This window comes from Orycteropus afer, unplaced genomic scaffold (genome assembly GCF_000298275.1).
Source record: "Orycteropus afer afer isolate SDZICR_OR568_19922 unplaced genomic scaffold, OryAfe1.0 scaffold00046, whole genome shotgun sequence".
Taxonomy (NCBI): Eukaryota; Metazoa; Chordata; class Mammalia; order Tubulidentata; family Orycteropodidae; genus Orycteropus; species Orycteropus afer.
In genome coordinates, this window is record NW_006921633.1 from 9786259 (window position 1) to 9810097 (window position 23839).

The window sequence follows — 23839 nt, forward strand, 5'->3', positions numbered from 1 at the left end:
TAGCAGCTTGAGAAGACAAAGTCAATTACTATAATGAAATGTGCAAAGACCTGGAGTTAGAAAACCAAAAGGGAAGAACATGCTTGGCATTTCTCAAGCTGAAAGAATTGAGGAAAAATTTTAAGACTTGAGTTGCAATATTGAAAGATTTTAAGGGCAAAATATTGAAAGATGCAGGGAACATCAAAAGCAGATTGAAGGAATACACAGAGTCACTGTGCCAAAAAGAATTGGTGGATCTTCATCCATTTCAGGAGGTGGCTAATGATCTAGAACCAATGGAACTGAAGAAGGAAGTCAAAGCTGCAATGAAGCAATTGGTGAAGAACAAGGTTCCAGGAATTGACGGAATACCCATCAAGATATTTCAACAAATGGGTGCCCCATTGGAAGCACTCACTCGATTATGCCAAGAGATTTGGAAGACAGCTACCTGGCCAACTGACTGGAAGAGATCCATATTTATACCCATTACAAAGAAAATTGATCCCACAGAATGTGGGAATTATGAAACAATATCATTAATATCACATGCAAGTAGGATCTTACTGAAAATAACTCACAAACTGTTGCAACAGTATATCGACAGAGAAATTCCAGAGGTGCAAGCTGGATTCAGAAGAGGATGTGGAACAAGGGATATCATAGCTGCTGTCAGATGTATCTTCGCTCAAGGCAAAGAAGACAAGAAATATGTTTACGTGTGCTTTATTGACTATGCAAAGACATTTGATTGGGTGGATCATGAAAAATTATGGATAACATTGAGAAGAATGGGAATTCATGAACCCTTGGTTGTACTCATGAGGAACCTGTACCTTGACCAGCAGGCTGTCCTTTGAATGGAACAAGGGGACACTATATGCCTTAAAATCAGGAATGGAGTGCATCCGAGTTGTATACTTTCCCCATACTTATTCAATCTATATGCTGAGCAAATAATCCAAGAAGCTGGACTATATGAAGAAAAATGTGACATCAGGATTGGAGGAAGAATCATTAACAACCTGAGATATGCTGATGATACAACTTTGCTTGCTGAAAGTGAGGATGACTTGAGGCACTTACTGACGAAGATTGAGGAACACAGTCTGCAGTATGGATTATATGTCAATATAAAGAAGACAAAAATCCTCACAATTGGACCAATAAGCAGCATCACGATAAATGGAGAAAAGATTGCAGTTGTCAAAGAATTCACGTTGCTTGGTTCTACAATCGAGACCAGTGAGAGCAGCAGTCAGGACATTAGATGACACATAGCACTGGGTAGGTCAGCTGTGAAGGATCTCTTTCAAGTGTTGAGGAGCAAGGATGTCTCCTTGAGGACTAAGGTATGCCTGACACAGGCCATGGTATTTCCAATTGCCTCATATGCATGTCAGAGCTGGACAGTGAATAAGGAAGACCGAAGAAGAGTTGATGCTTTTGAGTTGTGGTGCTCGTGAAGAATGCTGAAGGTACTATAGACTGCCAAAAGAACTAACAGATCTCTCCTGGAAGAAGTGCAACCGAGATGCTCCTTGGAAGCGAGGATGGCCAAACTTTGTCTCACCTACTTTGGTCATGTTGTCAGAGGGGACCATTCCCTGGGGAAGAATGTCATGCTTGGTAAGGTGGAGGGTTGACAAAAGAGGGGAAGGCCTTCGATGAGATGGATTGACACGGTGGCTGTGACAATGGGCTCAAGTATAACAAGGATCATGGAGCTAGCATGGGATCGGGTAGTGTTTCATTCTGCTATGCATGGGGTCACTATGACTCAGAAGGAACTTGATGGCACCTAAGAACAACAACAACTTTGGTCCCATTGTCAGAAGGGACCAGTCCCTGGAGAAGGATATCATGTGTGTTCAAGTTGAGGATCAACAAAAAGGGGAAGGCTCACAATGAGATGGATTGACACAGTGGCTGCAACGATGAGTTCAGGTATAACAAGGATTGTGAAGCTGGTGAAGAACTGGACAGTGTTTTGTTCTGTTGTACATAGGGTCACTATGAGTCAGAGCCAACTTGACAGCACCTATCAGCAACAGGTACTTTACCAAGAAATTAGCTTTTTATACCACCCAGAAACATATCTTTTTTCATGGGTAAAAAGAGGTGACAGACAAAATTATTTTGAAAATGTGGAAGAATATTAAATGCATTATACAACAATGATAATTAAAAGACTGCTATATGGAGGAGTGAACAGAGAAATAAAGCAGTGAAATAAGTCTATATCTATTTAGGATAAAATAAAACTACTTTTTCAAATGATTGTGAAAATAATACATTCCTCAATTAATATTGTTGGCCCAAGTGCTCATTTTGGGATTTGTTGTTAGGAGCAGACAAGTCAGTTCCAACTCAGTGACCATGTGTACGATAGAAAGAAACACTGTCAGGTCCTGCACCATCTTCAAAACCCTTGCTATGCTTGGGCCTAGTGTTGCGGCCACTGTAGCAATCCATCTCATTGAGGACCTTCCCCTTTTTCATTGACCTTCCACTTTACCAAGCATGATATCCTTCTCCAAGAACTGGTCCTTGAGATGAAGTCTGGTCATTCTCACTTCCATGGAGCATTCTGGATGCACTTCCTCCAGGACAAATTTATTAGTTCTTCTGGCAGTCTATGATATTTTATGGATTCTTCACCAACACAATTCAAAGGCATCAAAGCTTCCTTGGTCTTCCTTATTCATTGCCCAGCTTTCACAGGCATATGAGGCGATTGAAAATACCACAGCTTGGGTTAGGCACAACTTAGCCTTAAAGTGATATCTTTGTTTCTTACCATTTTAAAGAAGTATTTTTGCAGCACATTTGCCGAGTGCAATACAATGTCTGATTTCTTGACAGCTGCAACCATAGTGTTGAATGAGGATCCAAATAAAATGAAATCCTTTTCAACTTTGGGTCTTTTCTCCATTTATCTTGATGTTGTTTGTTGGTCTAGTTGTAAGAATTTTAATTTTCTTTATGTTGAGGTGTAATCCATACTGAGCCTGTAGTCTTTCATCTTCAGTAAGTGCTTCAAGTCTTCTTCACTTTCATCAAGCAAGGTTGCATCATCTGCACATTGCAGGTGATTAATGATTCTTCCTCCAATCCTGATGCCATGTTCTTCATAATGTCCAGCTTCTTAAATTATTTGCTCAGCATACAGATTAAATAAGCATGTGATAGGATACAACCCTGATGCTCTCTGATTTTAAACCATACAATATTCCCTTGTTCTGTTCAAACAACTGCCTTTTGGTTTATATACATGTTCCTCATGAGCACAGTTAAATGCTCTAAAATTCCCATTCTTCATAATGCTGTCCAAAACTTGTTATGACTAGCACAAACGAATGTTTTTGTATTGTAAATAAAACACAGGTAAACATATTTCTGTTATTCTTTGCTTTCAGCCAAGATCCGTCTGATGTAAGCAATGATACAACCCATTCCATGTGCTCTTCTGACTCTAGCTTGAATTTCTGAAAGTTCCCTGTCAATATATTACTACAACAGTATTGAGTTATCTTTAGCAAAATTTTTCTTGTGTGTGATATTAGTGATATTGTTTGATACTTTTCACATTCTGTCAGATCACTTGTCTTTGGAATGAGTAAAAATATTGATATCTTCCAGTCAGTGGGCATAAACGAGTAAGCACTACACATGTTTGTTGAAACACCTCAATGGATATTCTATTGATTCCTGGAGCCTTCTTTTTCACCAATTACTTCAGTTTCCACTTGGACTTTGGTGCATTTGTTCTTGATCATATTTTGTTGTAGGTGCTGTTGAGTCATCTCTGACTCATAGAGACTTTATGTATAACAAAACAAAACATGGCCTGGTCCTATGCCAGCTCCAAAATCCTTGCTATACCTGAGTCCATTGTTGCAGCCTCTGTGTAAGTCCATCTTGTTGAGGGCTTTTCCCTTTTTCCATTGACCCTCCACTTTACCAAGTATGATATCCTTCTCCAGGGATTGGTCCTTTGTGACAACATGATCAAAGTAGGTGATATGAAGTCTGGCCATTCTCGCTTCCAAGGAGCATTCCAGATGCACATCTTCCAGGACAGATTTGTTAGTTCTTTTAGCAGTCCATGGTACTTGCAGTAGCCTTTGCCAACACCACAACTCAGAGGCACCAACTCTTCTTCAGTCTTTCTTATTCATTGTCCAGTTCTCTCATGCATATGTTGTGTTGTTGTTAGGTGCTGTCAAGTTGTCTCTGATTCTTATTGACCCTATGCACAGCAGAACAAAACACCACCCCGTCCTGTGCCAGCTCTATGATCCCTGCTATACTTGGGCCCATTGCCACAGCCATTGTGTCAATCTATCTGAATGAGGGCTTTCCTCTCTTTTGTCGACCTTCCACCTTACCAAGCATGACATCCTTCTCCAGGGAATGGTCCCTTCTGATAACATGACCAAACTAGGTGAGATGATGTCTGGCCATTCTCGCTTCCAAGGAGCATTCCAGATGCACTTCCTCCAGAACAGATTCATTAGTTCTTTTAGCAGTCCATGGTACTCTCAGCATTCTTCACCCACACCACAACTCAAAAGCATCAATACTTCTTCAGTCTTCTTTGTCCATTTTCCAGCTCTCACATGCATATGAGGTGATTGAAAATATCGTGGTTTGTGTCAAGCGCACCTTAGTCCTCAAGGAGACGTATTTGCTCCTCAGCACTTGAAAGTGATCCTTTGCATCAGACTTGCCTAGTGCTATACGTTGTCTGATGTCCTGACTGCTGCTTTAATTGGCGTCAATTGTAGAACCAAGCAATGTGAAGTCTTTGACAAGTTCAATCTTTTCTCCGTTTATCATGATGTTGCTTATAGGTCCAGTTGTGAAGATTTTCATTTTCTTTATATTGAGATGTAGTCCATACTACAGACTGTAGTCTTCAATCTTCATCAGTAAATTCTTCAAGTCATCTTCATTTTCATCAAACAAAGCTGTGTCATCAGAGTATCGCAGGTTGTTAATGAGTCTTCTTCCAATCCTGATGCCATGTTCTTCTTCATATAGTCCAGCTTCTTAGATAATTTGCTCAGCATACAGATTGAATAAGTATGGTAAAAGGATACAAACCTGACAAGCTCCCTTCCTGATTTTACACCATGCAGTATTCCCTTTTTCTGTCTGAATGGCAGCCTCCTGGTCTATGTACAGGTTCCTCATGAGTACAATTAAGTGTTCTGGAATTCCCATTCTTCTCAATGTTATCAGTAATTTGATATGATCCACACAATCAAATGATTTTGCAGTCAATAAAACACAAGTAAGCATCTTTCTGATATTATTTGCTTTCAGTCAAGGGCCATTTAACCTCAGCAATGATATCCCTTGTTCTATTTCCTTTTCTATATCCAGCTTGCATTTCTGCCATATATTCTGCTCTCTGTCATATATTGTTGCAACCATTTTTGAATTATCTTCAGCAAATTTTACTTGCATGTGTTATTAATGATATTGTTCTATAATTTCCACATTCTGTGAGATCACATCTCTTTGGAATGCATACAGGTATGGATCTCATCCAGTCAGTTGGCTAGAAAGCTGTCTTCCAAATCTCTTGGCATAGCCAAGTGAGTGCCTGCAGTGTGGCACCTGTTTGTTGAAGTATCTCAATGGGTATTCCATTAACTCCTGAAGCCTCATTTTTCAACAATTCCTTCAGTGCAGCTTCGACTTCTTCCTTCAGTACCACTGGTTCTTGATGGTATGTCACCTCTTGAAATGGATGAACATTGACCAATTATTTTTGCTACAGTGACTTAGGGTGTTCTTTCCATCTTCCTTTGATGTTTCCTGTATCATTCAATATATTGCCCATAGAATCTTTCAATTTTGCAACTCGAGGCTTAAAATTTTTCTTTAGTTCTTTCAACTTGAGAAATGCAGAGTGTGTTCTTCCCTTTTGGTTTTCTAACTCCAGGTCTCTGTATATTTCATTGCAGTAACTGACTTTGTCTTCTTGAGCTGCACTTTGAAATTTTCTGCTCAGCTCTTTTATCTTGTCACTTCTTCCATTTGCTTCAGCTACTCTCCATCCAAGGGCAATTTTCAGCGTCTCTTCTAATATACATTTTGGGCTTTTCTTCCTTTCCCATCTTTTCAATGACCTTTTGTTTTCTTCATGGATGATATTCTTGATGTCATCCCACAATTCCTCTGGTTTTCGTTCATTGGTATTCAAGGCTTATTTCCTTCCTGGTTTCCCTTAGCCTCTTCAAAGCCATTGCACCAGCTCACTTCTTTCCTGGTCTCCCTTGGCCACTGCAAATTTGAACATATGCTACCTCCTCTAATAGTTGGATATCTACCAACTCTTTTTGGTACAGTGACTCTTTGTATTCCATCCATCTTCTTCTGATGGTTCCTGCATTGTTCAATATGTTTCCCTTCAATATTGCAACTCATGGCTTGAATTTTTCTCTCCAGTTCTTTCAGCTTGAGTAATGCTGGGCATGCCTTTCCTTTTGATTTTCTATCTCCAGGTCTTTGCAAATTTCATTATAATACTTTACTTTGTCTTCTTGAGCTACCCTTTGAAATCTTCTGTTCAGGTATTTTCTTTCATCATTTCTTCCATTTTCTTTAGCAACACTAGTTACAAGAGCAAGTTTCAGAGTCTCTTCTGACACTAATTTTGATATTTTCTTCCTTTATTGTCTTTTTAATGACCTTTGCTTTCTTCACATATGTTCTTGATGCCAGACCACAACTCATCCAATCTTTGTCCATTGGTCTTCAGTGCTTCAACTCTAATCTTCAGATGATCTCTAAGTTCAGGTGGAATATAATTGAGATCGTATTTTGGCTCTTGTGGACTTGTTTTAATTTTCTTCAGCCTCAACTTAAACTTGTATGTGAGCTCAGTCAGCCCCTGGCCTTGTTTTTGTATTTGTTTTTTAAATTGTGATTTGGGTGAAAGTTTACAGAGCAAATTCACTTTCCATACAGCAGTTCACAGACACTTTGTCTCATGACATTGACTAAAATTTACCACAATGCAACAGCTCCCCTCCCATTTCCTCCTGATAGTTACCTCTTCCCTGTGTCCATCCCTCCATGCACTCTTGCCCCTGAGCCATTTTCCTGTGCATAAACATCCCTTCCTTCTCCCATGATTGTTGTCTCCAAGGAGTATATCTACCTCAGATAAATGTTCAACTCATATGCCTGTCTTTTGTTTGGCAGAAGCCACAGGTGTGGGTTCAATTCCAGGCCTGAAGGGCAGCTAGAAGCCAAGTCTCAGTGGTTCAACCAGGCTATATGAGACCAGCAAACCTGGTACCTTTTTTTTCCCAAAAAATGATCTTGAGTTTTGTTCCACATTGTTCTCCTTTGTATCCAGGATGTCCTACATAGATCCCCCTCCAAGTGGTTGACAGTGCTAGCCTGGCATCATCTAGTTCTTTCGGTCTCATAGCTGTACAGGCTGAGGATCACATGGTGTACCAGTGGCTTGGACTAATTGTTTTCATGTGTTTTTGGTTTTCTTCATTCTTCTTTCCTCTGGATGAACAAAGAAGCTGCTTGCAAGCTTTTAAGATCCCAGTCGATACTCACCAAAGTAGGAGGTAGAAAAATGTTTTGTGTAGTATTTTATGCCAGTTGAGCTTGATATCTCAGGTGACTATGGTCCCGAGCCCACAGAACCAACTACTCACTCCCTCTGGGTAGCTGGCTGTACCCAAGAAGTGACTATAAGCTTGTCCCTTGTGAGCTCTACTATGCAGCTTGGAATTATTACAGAACATACAAATATACTTTTAGGGCCATTGTCTGCCAACCCTATGCATAGGCTTGGGTACACTCCCTGCTGCATAGACATATCTAAAAGTTGAGCCTGTCCACCTGTCTATCCACCTGTATACCCATGTTTTCCTTCACTGACAATGCAGTACTGTATGTGAAGACATTCATCTTTGTTGTCTGTACCTCCTATGAATCTCTCTTTTTCTTCCTCTTCCTCAATGCCACCATGTTGATCACTCACATTTGGTACATTGCCCTTCTCTTCACCCAAATCACTACTTATCTCTACCTATCTAACAGTGTTCCCTCCTCTCCCCTCCCTCCCCCCTGGTAACCAACAATGAAAATTTCCTTCCATATACAAAATTTTCCTTGATTTTACAATAACAAACTAATACAATATTGGTCCTTCTGTGGTTGACTTATTTCACTCAGCATAATGTCCTCAAATTCATCCACATTATGTGGTGTTTTGCAGAGTCTATGTTATTCTTTAGGGTTGCATAGTATTACATTGTGTGTATGTACCATAATTTGGTTATCCATTCCTCAGTTGATGGATACCTAGGTTGTTTCCATCTTTTGGCTATTGCAAATAGTGTTGGGTGTGCATATATCTGTTCTTGTCCTGGCTGTCACTTCTTTAGAATGTATACCTAGTAATGGAATGGCTGGATCAAATGGTATTTCTAATTTTTTAAGGAATCACCATACTGCTTTCCACAGTTGTTGTACCATTTGCCAGTCCTACCAGCAGTGTATGAGAGTCCCAATCTCTTTGCATCCTTGCCAACATTTGTTATTTTCTGTCTTGTTAAACTTTGCTACTAGTGCTGGGGCAAGATGCTATTTCATTGTTATATTGATTTGCATCTCTCTAATGGCTAATGATCGTGAACATTTCTTCATATGTTTGTTGGCCACTTAAATATCCTCCTTGGTGAAGTATCTATTCATGTCTTCTGTCCATTTTTTAATTGGATTATTTCTCTTTTTGTTATTGAGTTGTTGGTGCTTCCTATAAATTCTAGAGATAAGTCCCTTGTCAGATATGTCATTGCCAAATATTTTTTCCCAAACTGTAAGTTCTCTTTTGACTCTTTTATAGAAGTCTTTGGAAGCACATAAAAATTTAATTTTTAAAAGGTCCCTTTCATCTAGTTTCTCTTCTGCTGTTTGTGTATTTTGGGTTATGCTTGATAGTCTATTTATGCCATATGTTAGGGTCCCTAAATTTGCCCCTAGTTTTTCCTTGAGGAACTTTATAGTTTTAGATTTTGCATTTAAGTCTTTGATGCATCTGCAGTTAGTTTTTGTGTATACTGTGAGGTACAGATCTTGTTTCATTTTTCTGTAATGGATATCCAGTTTTGCCAGCATCATTTATTAAACAAACTTTCTCTTCCCCATTTAATGGATTTAGGCCCTTTGTCAAAGATCAACTAGCTGATCATAGGTCGATGGACCTATTTCTGGGTTCTCAATTCTATTCCATTGGTCTATGTGTCTGTCATTGTACCCATACCAGACAGTTTTGATTACTGTGGCTGTAGAGTAGGTTTTGAGATCTGGCAGTGTGAGACCTCCTACTTGATATTGTATCCTGACATGATGCTAAATCTCTCAATTAGTTCTAGTAGGTTTTTTTTTTATTATTTATTTACATCTCTGTTAACTGTTTTTGAAGAGAAGCTAGGGGTGAGTCTGGCTCTTCTTGGTGGTTGCTTATTGTTGGCCCTTTTTTGGAAAAGGAAGTGGTGGCTCTCAGTAAGTGAAACTACAGGAAGTGTGGGTGTAGTTTTGTCATATGGGGACTGTTGCTGTCTTCCACTCAGTTAGACAAAAATAACAATTGAATAACCTTCATAAAAGTAAAAGCAAATGGACAAAAAACACACCATCTAATCACATAGAAACAGTAACCAAAAAAAGAAAAATGAGAGGAAAAAAAAAAAAACACAGTATCTGGGGAGAGGGTAATAAGAGAAAACAGGTAGAGAAAGAAAATAATGAAGAAAAAAATGGGACAAATGTGAAAAGAAAAACAAGGATTGGGGTTAACCACAAAAAAAGAAAGAAAAAAAAAATGTAACCAGGAACAGGGGAAATAAAAAAAAGCTGAAAACTAGAACCTGGGAAGGGAAGAATAAAGAATAATAATAAAAAGGTCAAAAATAACAGTAGTAGTAGTAGTTTTAAAACAGACAAAAACAAACAAACTAAAAAGAAAGAAAAAAAATTGGAGCAGGGCAGGGTACCCATACTCCATCCGAGCACACAGAGTAGGATGGGATACCTGCCAGGCTAGAATGTGGGTGGGAGTGAGGGAGGTTGCACCTCCATTCACCAAGAGGGTGTGGGATATGAGTAACAAGGAGAATGTCACACCTTTCCAGTCGTTCACGTCTGGAACATCCTCATGGTTCCCAGGAAGTGGAGCCTGTTCTTAAGTCCCTGGAATCTGGCAGAATGCTGTCACTTTAAATATCCAAAATGGTCAAACTGTTTGTACACATTCAAAATGGCTGCACCTTCCAGATGGGCCAAAGTCCACAGCTCAGCCTGCTTTCCTCTTCACTGCTTCCCCTTTTATTCACCAGCCACCAGAGCAGTCCTCTGTGCAGTCCCTGGCTAGCAGGGCTGATTTTTAGGTTAATTCTTAGGTCCTAACACCACTCGGCAATATCCAAGCTGTCTGTGCCATCAAGATCACTGCCAGACCACAGCTCTGTATGTCTCCTTTTCTGGTGTTTTCATGCAAATTCTTCTGCTATTTGGAGATTAGTCCACTTCTACATCCTTCCCTTCAAAGCTCAGAGGTCCAGGATTATCTTCTGTATCTGTGTTAATTGGTTCCCCTTTTCTTTGTTGAAGAGGGTCTGTGCAGTCTTTCTCCCTATTCCCCCATCTTACTAGAACTTCTCTGGCCTTGTTTTGATTGATGATATTGAGCTTCCTCATGGTCTCTACCCAGAGATGTAGTCAATTTGGTTGCCTTCTATTGGGGTACATGTGTATAGCCATCATTTATGTTTTTGAAAATAGTATTTGCAGTGAATATGTCATTGGTCTTGTAAATTCTATCATGACATCTCTGGCATTATTTCGATCTCCAGGGCTATGTTTTCCAACTACTGATGCTTCTTTGTTTCCAATTTTTGTATTCCAATTTCTGGTAGTTACCAATGCATCTTGATTGCATGGCTGATCAATTTCAGACTGCAGAAGTTGATAAGAGTCTTTAATGTCTTCATTTCTGACTAGTGGCTGATGCATAACTTTGAATAATAGTAGTATTAACTAGTCTTTTTTATAGGCATATGGATATTATTTTATCTCTGACAGCATTGTAAAGAGTTTCGGTTGGCACTGTGCCTGAGGCTTTTGACCGGTAACCAGAGGTTGATGGTTCAAAACCACCAGCTGCTCCATGGAAAGAAGATGGGGCAATCTATTTCCATGAAGATTTACTGACTTAGAAATACCATGGGGCTTGCTATGAGTTGGAATCAACTCAGTGGCAGTGGTTTTGGTTTTATTTTGGACAGCATTGTACTTCAGGATATCTTGAAACATTCTTTTTGACAATGAATACAACACCACTTTCCTTGAATTTGTCATTCCCAACATAGTAAACCATATGATTGTCTGATTCAAAATGACCATTATCAGTCTATTTCACCTCACTAATGTGTAGGATATTAATATTTATGTGTTGCATTTCATTTTTGACAATTTCCAATTTTCCTAGATTCATACTTTGTACTTTTCATGTTCTGATAATTAATGAATGTTGGCAGCTGTTTATTCCCATTTTAAGTCAAATAAAGTCCTTGTGAGCTTTACTCCATCCACGTCACTATGGTCAAGTCTAGAAGGTCAACTCTACTTTGAGAAGGCAGCTCTTCCATAGTCTTTCTTATTTGAATTGCCATCTTCTGGCACTATATCAGTCAGTGTTCACTGCTACTCATAATATTGTCCATGGCCATTTTTTTTCAGAAGTTCATAGTTCCATCCTTCTTAAATTACCCTCTTAAAATTCAAAACTAGCACATTCTTACTTAATCTGTAGCCCTATAACAAAATTGTATCATCATTTTTATAACCACAGAACCAAAAGTATCATCTGATTCAGAGACAGGGTATTGACTCAAGAAAGAAATTTTGCTTCAAAGTAGTATTTTCTGGAGGATCCCAGCTTCACAAGGAGGACTTTATTAGGAACAGTTTTGTATGGAGCCTGAATTTGAGGTGGTAAATTCAGATGTCCAGAAATGCATGTGTGTGAATACAGTTATGAGAGGGAGAACTCTAAAATGACCACTAAGGACACACACCCTTGTTTCATCCTCACCCCTTGACCTGTAACTTGCTTATAACCAATAGGATATGGCAAATGTGATTGGATATCATGACTCATGCAATTCAATTACCTTATCTGGCAAAGGTGGAAGGATTTTGCTGATGCAATTAGAGTTGTGTTTAAGTTAATCAAAAGGGAGATTTTCTTGGGTGGGTTTGACCACGTCAAGTAAGTCACTTAAAAGAGGCTATAGACATTAAAGACTCTCTGTCTTGCTGTCCTTCATGAAGTAAGCCACTGTGGGTTCTAAATCTGCAGGGATATATGTCCCAGAGGAAGCTTGAAGTGGATCTTTCGTTAGCCCAACCTCTAATGAGAATACAACCTTGTCAACACTGTGATTGGAGATCCTGAGAAAAGGAGTCACCTAAACTATGTCCATATCCCTAGCCCAGGAATATCTGTTGCTGTCAGTTGCTAACTTTGTAGTAATTTCTCAGGCAGCATCCTCAATTTATATAATTCTAAGAATATTTAGATGAATAAACCAATTATAAGTCAGGACAGGGACAATGGTACAACTCTTTTATATGTCATATTGTTGTCTTGCTTTGCTTTTTCAAAGTGCTACATTACTGCATAAGACCTGTAGTGGTTTTCATGGAATATATTTTATTAATCTGATCATCAAATTGAATATTTGTTGTCAGGAGTAGGACTGCCAGCATTCTAAGCTGAAGATATTTGTCCATGACTATTCCATCACTAATCATCATTGCCAAATGTTGAAAATATTAATCAGTTTCCATCTGATTTTTTATCCGATCACAATCCTCCATTTAACCACAGCAAAATCTTCATTGTTTATGTACTGGCTTCTTTCCTCCTTCATTCATTTTGCTCATTTAAAGCTTCTCTGCCTGGCTTCTTCATTCTGAACAGATCCTGAAAAATAGGAAGAAATATATCCCTTGACTCAAATTGCATTGACAGTGAATAAGACACAAGATAGGGGAGTGGAAATATACCAGAAGGAAACACTCATCCACGCCCTATTTTAAAACATCATAAGGAAATACATGTGTACTCCATTCTACTCCCAGAAGAAGTCAAGATGACGAGTTGATCCTATTGTGTAGCTGAAGGATTAACACGAAAAATTTCTTATTGATATGAAAAATGCTGGTAGATTAAAGTTAGGATACATTTTGTGGACCACAGTGTTTGTCTTCCAGCAGAAAGAGGAGAAGAGTGAAAGTGGAGACAAGGAACAATGGGAGGAGAAGAGAAAGAGGGGGTTGAGAAATGACAAGTAGAGAAAGGAAGCATGCTTGAAGACTATACTAGGACACATGCAGGCCACAAAAAGGAAATGTAAAATATTAAAATGATTGTTATGGCATTTGACTGTTTTTAGATGCAAGAAATATGCCCACATGAAATATATATTAAACAAAATTTGGTCCTTAACAATATCCAGACTCCCTGGCTTTCTCATATAACTGACCTCTAAAATAGTAACAGATAGATGTGGACACAATAACAAAGACTCACAGAAAAGTACAGCTTGCCCCAGAGATGACCCTCTACAGCCAGGTACAACCAGACTCCCTGCCACCAGAATATTCCACAGGACTTGTTTTCTGTTCTTTGGCTCTTGAAGCAGATGGAGGGTGATGATTGCAGAGACAGGGATGGTAAAAGGGGAGAGGAGTTGCTGTGTGCCTGTGTGGCTGTAGGTGAGATATATTTGTTTGCTCCTGACTCAGTTAAATATATAGCCTTTAGTTGTTTACAACTCTCTACAGCACAAAGCGATCCATGCCTATTGGGAAATATGTTTTGCTGGAATTCCAAATAGAAAATGTAGCTGAGCTACATGTCAGAAGAAAAAGGCCATTTTTTGAGCATTTAAACTGAGCCATGTGAAATTGCCATTTTGGCAGGTCAAAATGGCCAACTAGTGCCAATCTGGTGTGATTCCACCTAATGTTAGGTGCTCAGCACTGCAGAAGACACCAGAAGTGCAGAGGTAAACAAAAGCACCCTGAGCAGGGCCACAGGGAGTGTGCACCCTAGAGAGACAGGCATTACTCAGCTAACTACATTAACAATTGTATAATTACAAACTCTGATAAATGCTAGTAACTTGCTTTGAATGTTGATAACAGTGACCATGGACCTGGGGCTGGAGATCAGGAATACCTTACTGAGGAAGAGCAGAGAGTAAGAGGGAGTCTAGTTGGGTGGTTAGGGGTACATTAGAGGCAGAGCAGGAGGCAATTCATTTCTCTTTAGACAATACAAGGCTCTGTGCCAAGTGTCAGAGACCAAGAAGAAACAGTGCCTACCCTGCCATCCTTCATGGACCCTATTTATAATGAGTGAGATGGTAATAAACAGACAAACAGATCTATAAGTACAATAACTCCAAGTAGTAATATGTGCCTGAAGGACATAAACAAGGGGTTGAAAGAAAGACTAAGAGAGAGGATTGACTGGAATGGTCTGAGTTGGTTCTCTGAGGAAGTGACATTTATGCTAAGACATAAAGGATGGGGATGAGCCTTATGTATGAGGAATACAAGGAAAAATATACTAGAGAGTGGTAGCAGAATGGGCAAAGATCACGTGAAAAAAAAAATTGCTTAGGGGCTCTGAAGAGTGTATGAGGAGGAGAGGGACAAGATATGAGGTTGGAGATAAGCAAGGAACAACACCTAAATCTCCTGGGCATAGTAGAAGGAGCTCTAGTAGCATAGTGGTTAAGGTATGTGGCTGCTAACCAAAACCCACCAGCCATTCCATGGAAGAATGATGGGGCAGTCGCTTTCATAAAGAAACACAATGAGGGCCACCAAGAATTGGAATCAATTTGATGGCAGTGAGTTTGTTTTTTGTGGTTTGGGTCATGGTTGTTGTTGTTGCTATATGCCCTCGAGTCAGACCCTACTCATAGCGACCCCTCCTTGGGTTTCCGAGGCAGTATCACTACGAAGTAGATTGCCTCATCTTCCGAGGAGTGGCTGGTGGGTTTGAACCCCCAGGCTTCTGGTTAACAGTCAACTGCCTTAGGCATGATAGGGTGTTTTATTTATTTATCTATCTATCTATTTATTTATTTATTTAATTTATAAATACAAGGGAAATTCATAAGTCGCCTATGTATTACGTATCACCTGGGTATTACAGGCTGCAATTTTTCTACAGATAATTATTCAATTATCTAACACACAGAAATGTCCGTTTTCTGAGGCAGGGGAAAACTTTTTGAACACATCCTTTAAAACAGGTAATAATAATATGAACACTGAAGGAGAAGTAGCCATCACAACTATTTGCTGGGCTCTTGCCAAAAATTACACCATGAAGGACATGATTCATATGTATTATCTTATTTAACTTATCTTAATGAGGGTACTATCATCATCACCATTTAAAAAGGAGAAAATGAAATGCAGACAAATAATCCTTAAATATGCCTCCATGGTACTATCAGACTAGCATTTTTAACTAATTGGCATTCTGTACTACCAAATGGAAAACATCATTTAATATAATTTAAAAAAGGAGATACAGTTTCATATTTCTGCTAAATAAAATGCTAATTATTCTTTTTACTAACCCCAAACACTAAACAGCAGCTGAGGAAACCAGGACATAATCGTAGTATTTTTAATATTTAGGTGTTGGGAAAATCTATCAAAATTTCTGAGCTTCTGTTTTTTCTACCTGTTGAACGAAGAGGTTGATCCCTGATCAAATAGAGGGTACCTAGTTAAATTCAAATTTTAGGTAAACAACAAATATGTTTTTGGTATAAGTATACCCCATGTAATATTTGGCAATATTTGCCCCATGCAAACATGGTATCCTGTATTTTTATTAGTAAAATCTGGCAATTCTACTATGACTAGATTAAATGGTTATGGCTGGCCCAGTAAAACATATCAATTCATGGTAAACTTTTCAAGTTACTGGTGAAATGAGAAAAAAGAGGGACAATTAACTTAATAATTTACATTGATAAACTTATTCATTTGATAGGATTATTTTCTTTCTAAGATATCTTTTTATAGGTATTTAAAATGTTTATTTTTTCATGAAATGATCATAGTCATAAATATTTCTTGTTGCTATTTTATTTTAAAATTATCCTAGCTAAATGAGAAGATAGGAATCTGACACATTAATATATGCTTTTTTAAATTTATTTATATTGAGGTGTGATTTATACACAGTGAGAGGACCAGAACTTAAATATTACAGCTCAGTAATTTTTAAAAAATGTGTCACACAGTTCTTAACCAATAGACTATTGCTAGTGCTCCTTCTCTATCAATTTTTACCCAATTTCTCCAGACTGTCAATGCTCTATTTGTTTTTATTTTTTTACATTCACCAAAGACTGTTTTTCCTGGTCTAGACCATTGTATCAGTAAAATTTTACAATTATTCTTTTGTTTCTGGCTTTTTTTCTTTCAATGTAATATTTCTATATCAGTGTTGTGCATGCATCTTATTCCTTGCCTTTTTATCCCTTAATAGTTTTCCACTAAATTATTATATTCCACAATTTTATTATGCATTTATCTGTTACAGTATCTTCATGTTACTGTTAGTTTGGGGCTACTATGAATAAAGCTGTAAGGAGCTTTGATGGTATAGTGGTTAAGGCATTTGGTTGCGAACCAAAAGGTTGGTGGTTCAAACCCACCAGTTGCTCCATGGATGAAAGATGAGGCAGTCTGCTTCAGTGAATGTTTACAGCCTCAGCAACCCAATGGGGATTGCTGTGAGTTGGAATCGACTCAATGACAGTGAATTTAGTTTTAGTTTTGGGATGAGAAAATTTGCTATGTACATTTTTATATAAGTTTTTGTATAGACACATTGTTTGATTTCATTTTAGTAAATATGCCAAACTGGAGTGGCTGTGTCATAAGATAAATGTATGTTTAATTTTATAGGAAACAGCCAAGCTATTTTCCAAAGGCCTTATATCATTCTCTAGTCTCAACAATAATGCATGTAAGCTCCTGTTTATCCAAATCCTTGTCAGCACATGGAATTGTCAGTCCTTCAAATTTTACTCATTCTAGTGAGTGTAGAATTACATGTCATTTTTTATTTCCTTAATTATTAGTTGCACTGGCAAATTTTCATGTATTTGTTGACCATGTTATATCTTCTTTTATGGAATGTCTGTTGAAATATTTTTCTTCTACTACTATTTTCCTTAGGGGACAACAGAACAGAGCAGAGCAACATTCAGGCATCCAGGTAAGGGGAGGGAGGGACACAGGCCCCAACCCCACCAGCCAGAAAAGTGGAGGAAAGATAAGCCAGAGGGGACAACAGAACAGAACAGCACAGGGGATCCAGGTAAGGGGAGGGTGGAGAGGTTTCGAACAGCTAAGCAAGACAAACTTGTCTGTCAGTTTGTCATACTATTGTGGCTTGTGTGTTGCTGTGAGGTTTGAGGATGTGCCAGAATTGGCCAGGGAAAACCTTATGACTAACAGAGAAACACTGTCTGATACATTACTATACAACTTTATGAATAGGTCAGAAACATTATCCAATACAGTGCAGGAAGACAAGCCCCATAGGTCAGAAGGCTTTCAAAATATGACTAGAAAAGAGCTGCATCATCAGAGTAGGACCAAGCTTACTGATTTGGATAGAGTAAAGCTTTCAAGACTTCCATTTGCTGATGTGACATAACTCAATTTGAGGAGAAATAGCTGCAAACATCCATTAATAATGTTGTTGTTGTTTTTGTTATGTGCCGTCGAGTTGGCCCTGACTCATAGCGACCCTTCCTTGGGTTTCCGAGGCAGTATCACTACAGAAGTAGGATTGCCCAACCTTCCTTCCAAGGAGTGTCTGGTGGGTTTGAACCGCCAGCCTTCTGGTTAGCAGTCAAATGCCTTAGGCACTATGCAACCAGAGCTCCTCCATTAATAATAGGGGCATGGAATGTACAAAGTATGAATCTAGGAAAAATGGAAGTTGTCAAAAATGAAATGGAACACATAAAGATTATATCCTAGGCATTAGTGAGCTGAAATGGACTGGTTTTGACCAATTTGAATCAGACAACCATATGATGTACTATGCTGGGAATGACAATTTGAAGAGGAATGACATGGTGTTTGTCATCACAAAGGATGCTTCAAGGTCTGCACCAAAGTACAATGCTATCAGTGATAGGATAATATCCATATGTCTACAAGGAAGACCCATTAATACTACTATTACTCAAATTATGCACCAACCACCAAAGCCAAAAATGAGGAAATTGAAGATTTTTAGCAACTTCTACAGTCTGAAATTGACCAAACATGCAATCAAGATATGCTGATTGGAATGCAAAAGTTGGAAGCAAAGAAGAATCACAGGTAGTCAGAAAATTTGGCCTTGGTGACAGAAATAATGCTGGAGATCACATGATAGAATTTTTCAAGACCAATGATTTATTCATTGCAAATACCTTTCATCAACAACGCAAATGTTGGCTATACAATGGACTTCTCCAGATGCAGTACACAGAAATCAGATTGACTATATCTGTGGCAAGAAGCAATGGATAAGATCAATATCTTCAGCCAAAACTGGGTCAGGAGCTGCTCATATGCAAGTTCAACTTGAAGTTGAAAACAGTTAAAACAAGTCCACAAGCCCCAAGATATGATCTTAAATATATCCCTCTTGAATTTAGAGACCATCTAAAGAATAGGTTTGATGCATTGAACACCAATGACTGAAAACCAGAAGAATTGTGGGATGACATCAAGAACACAATCCATGAAGAAAGAAAGAGGTGATTAAAAACACAAGAAAAGAAGAAAAGACCAAAATGGATGTCAGAAGAGACTCTGAAATTTGCCCTTGCATGAAGCATAACTAAAGCAAATGGAAGAAATGACAAGATAAAAGAGCTCAACAGAAGATTTCAAAGAGCAGCTTGAGCAGACAAAGCCAATTACTATAATGAAATGTACAAAGACCTGGAGTTAGAAAACCAAAAGGGAAGAACACACTCAGCATTTCTCAAGCTGAAAGAACTGAGGAAAATATTTAAGCCTCGAGTTGCAATATTGAAAGTTTCCATGGGCAAAATATTGAATGATGCAGGAAGCATCAAAAGAAGATGGAAGGAATACACAGACCCACTGTACCAAAAAGAACTGATTGATGTTCATCCATTTCAAGAGGTGGCATGTGATCAAGAACCAATGGTATTGACAGTAGAAGCCAAAGCTGCACTGAAGGAATTGGCAAAGAACAAGCCTCCAGGAATTGACGAAATACCCAATGAGATGATTCAACAAATGGATGCCCCACTGTAGGCAAGAGATTTGGAAGACAGCTACCTGGCCAACTGACTGGAAGAGATCCGTATTTGTACCCATTCCAAAGAAAGGTGATCCCACAGAGTGCGGAAATTATTGAACAATATCATTAGTATTGTACACAAGTAAAATCTTACTGAAGATAATTCAAAAAAGGTTGCAGCAGTATATTGACAGAGAACTTCCAGAAATGCAGGCTGGATTCAGAAGAGGGCATGGAATGAGGGGTATCATTGTTGATGTCAGATGGATCTTGGCTCAAAGCAAAGAATACCAGAAAGATGTTTACTTTTGTTTTATTGACTATGCAAAAGCTTTTCATTGTGTGGACCATAACAAATTGTGGATAACCTTGAGAAGAATGGGAATTCCAGAACACTTGATTATACTAATGAGAAACCTGTACATAGACCAGGATGCTGTCGTTCACACAGAAAAAGGGGACACCACATGGTTTAAAGTCAAGAAGGGAGTGTGTCAGGGTTGTATCCTTTCACCATATAATTCAATCTATATACTGAGCAAATAATCTGAGAAGCTGGACTGTATGACAAAGAACATGGCATCAGGATTAGAGGAAGAATCATTAACAACCTGTGAAACACTTACGACACAACTTTGCTTGCTGAAAGTGAGGATGACTTGAAGCACTTACTGATGAAGACTGAAGAATAGTATAGATTACATCTTAATATAAAGAAAACAAAAATTCTCACAACTGTACCTATAAGCAGCATCATGATAAATGGAGAAAAGATTGAATTTCTCGAAGACTTCACATTGCTTGGTTCTACAATTGATGCCAGTGGAAGCAGAAGTCAGGACATCAGATGACATATAGCACTGGGCAAGTTGGCTGCAAAGGACCTCTTTCAAGTGTTGAGGAGCAAAGATTTCTCCTTGAGAAGTAAGGTGCACCTGACACAAGCTATAATATTTTCAATCATCTCATATGCATGTGAGAGCTAGACAATGAATAAGGAAGACTGAAGAAGAACTGATGCTTTTGAGTTGTTGTGCTGGTGAAGAATGCTGCAAATACCATCGGCTGCTAAAAGAACTAACAAATCTGTCCTGGAGGAAGTGTAGCCGGAAAGCTCCTTAGAAGTGAGAATGACCAGACTTCGTCTCACCTACTTTGGTCATGTTATTAGAAGGGACCATTCCCTGGAGAAGGATGTCATGCTTGGTAAGGTGGAGGGTCCATGACGGAGGGGAAGGTCCTCAATGAGATGGATTGACACAATGGCTGCAGCAATGGGGTCAAGTATAGCAGGGATCACGGAGCTGGTGTGGGACAAGGTGGTGTTTCACTCTGTTGTGCAAAGTGTCACTATGAGTCACAGACAACTCAATAGCACGGAACAACAACAACACTACTGCCTGGGAAACCCAAGGACAGATTGCTATGAGTCAAAGCTGACTCCTCAGCAGTGCATTGTGTGTTTTGGGTTACTACTGCTTTAGCTGGAAGCTGTGGTGGTGTAGTGCCTAAGACACTTGATTGCTAACTGGAGGTTTGGCTGTTCAAACCCACCAGCCACTCCTGAGAAGGAAAATTGGGAGATCTACTTCTGTAATGATACCACCTCAGAAACCCAAGAGGGTTCACTATGAGTTGGAGACAACTTGACAGCATATAACAAAAACAACTACTACTTTAGCTGCATCCCAGAAATTTTACCACATTTTTTATTGCCATTAATTTTAAGATACAATTTTTTTGGTGTATTTTCTTCTTTGATTTGTGGACTATTTAAAATTGTGTTGCTTAATTTCCAAGAATTTGGCTTTTTAGAATTTTTTGTTGTTGTTGTTATTGATGTGTAATTTAATTCTGTTTTGGTCATAGAACATGTTCTGCATCGTTATAATTCTTTGTTATTTATTGAGACTCCTTTTATTGCCCTGCAGGTGATCTGTATTGGTGAATACTATGTGTCTACTAGGAAAGATTGTGCATTTTGCTGTTGTTCTGTGGATTATTCTATAAATGTCAGTTAGGATAATCTGGTTGATAGAGTTGTTCAAATCTTTATCCTTATTGATTTTTTGTTCTATCAATCCATGTATTTATGCTCTGCTATTACTGCACACAGATTTATAATTTTTATGAGCCTTGATGAATTGACCATTTTGTTATTAAAAGATCTCCTTTTTATCTCTAATAATAACCATTGACTTGAAATCTTATTTAATATTTATGTGTCCACTCCAGCTTTTGTAATATTAGTATTTTCATCATCTATCTCTTTCTATACTCTTACTTTTAATCTTTCAGTGTCTTAAATTTAAAGAATATCTCTTGTAAACAGTACTTGGATCTTTTTTCTTACATCCAATCTGACAATCTCTGTCTTTTAAGTGGGCATTTATTTCATGTCAATTTAATATAACTATCAATAATGTGAAATTTTTTACCTACAATGAAATTAATTGTTTTATACTTGTCTTAACTGTCCTTTCTTATTTTTATTTCCTCCTTTTCTATTTATTTTGGATTGAGGTTTTTGTTTGTTTGTTTTTGATAATTCATTTTATCTCCCATTTTTGTTTTAGCTATACCTATAAGTCAAGTCGAGTTGACTGCAGTGAGTGTGTTTGTTTTATTTCTTTAATATTAGTGGTTGCTTGATTAATTACAATATTCTTTCTTAATTTGTCACATTCTATTGTCAATATTATGTCATTTAAACTATAATGCGATCTCATAACAATGAGCTTTCTTTTATTTTGCTCATCCTTTGTGCTATGCTATTGTTGTTCTTATGCATTTTATCTTCATATCTTTGTGCCATAAATCTCACAGTACATTCTTATTATTTTTTTGCATTGAACAGTCAATTGTATTTCATGAAATTAAAAATAACAATAAGTCTTGTGCATTTATCTATATATATTTTGGGATTCTTCCTTTTCTTGTATAGTTTCAAGTTGTCTATTGTATCATTTTCTCTCAGCTTGAAGAACTTCTGTTAACATTACTTGTGCTATAGATCGACTGGTAGCAAATTCTCTCAAACTTTTTTTTTTTTTCCCAACCTGGTCAAAATAGTGTGCTGTTGTTAGTTTGTTTTTAAATTTTTGAAAAATATTTTATCCAGATTCAGAATTCTGGGTCAACAGGTTTTTTGTTTGTATGTTTCTTTCCTATAACCAAAAATATATGCTACCAATCTTAACTATGTCATTTCATTATTTCATGGCTTGTACTATTTCTAAAAAAAAAGTTGAAATTAATTTTGTTTTTGTTTCTATGCATGTAATGTATCCTTCATCTTTTGTTGCTTTTAAGTTTTTCTTTAGCCATAATTTTCAACAATTTGAGTAGATGTCACTTGGTGTACTTTTATCTGCGTTGATTCTGCTCAGAATACAATGGAATGTTGGGAATGATGGGTTTAGTTTTAATCAAATTTGGAAAATTGGGGCCATTATTTCTTCAAATATATGACCTCACTAATTTTCAGATTGCTCTTCAACTCTAAATTACATATTTTTTAGATTAGTTGATATCCCCTCAAAAATCACTAAATTCTGTTTAATTGTTTGAGTCTTGTCTTTGCTTGTTTGATCTTCAGTTTGGAGAATCTCTATCATGACAATGTCCAAGTTTTTCAATGTTTTCTCTCACAGCATCTAATCTGCATTTAAGTTCAACAAGTCAACTTTCTAATTCAGTTATTTTTCACCTCTAAAAATTAAGTATTGTATCTTCCATTCTTTTTATCATAGTACTCATGCTTTCCTTTCATTTCTTTAGAATATTAGTATTTGTTTTTAAGCCCTTAAATGCTAATGCTACCTACTCTGTAGTATCTGGGTCTCTTTTGACGTTTTTATTAACTGATTCTTTTTTTCTTCAAAATGCATCACATTCCCTGCTTTTAACACATCTAATTTTTTTTGTTTACTTTTTATGCTGGACTATGAGACTGCTACATTTTTGAGTTTAAAATTTCTTTACTTCCTTTAAAGAGTATTTAGTTTTTCTCTGGAAGGCACTTAATTTTCTGACAAACCATTTTGATCATTTCAAGGCTTATTTAAAAGCTTTATTAGGGTAGGTCTTTAATTTCCCTTATACTAATATGTGGCCTTTCCAAGAAATGAATACCTGGAGGGTTAGGAAAGTATTCTTCACTTTCGCAGGACAGAAATCCTACCACTTAGTGACCTCAAGAATTTCTATTCAACTCAAAATTCCTTAAGAGCTGTTCTTGGCCAGGCCTTGCAGAATCTCTCCCTGTACAAGTACAACTAAGTATTCTGTCAGATATTTAAAAAGACCTTTATGCAGATTGTGGGTGATCCTTCCTTGCACAGCTCCTTCCTCTTTGGAACCCTACTGCAAATATTCAGCTGCCTCCAATTATGATCTCTGCTTCCTTAGCTAAGAATAATCACCATG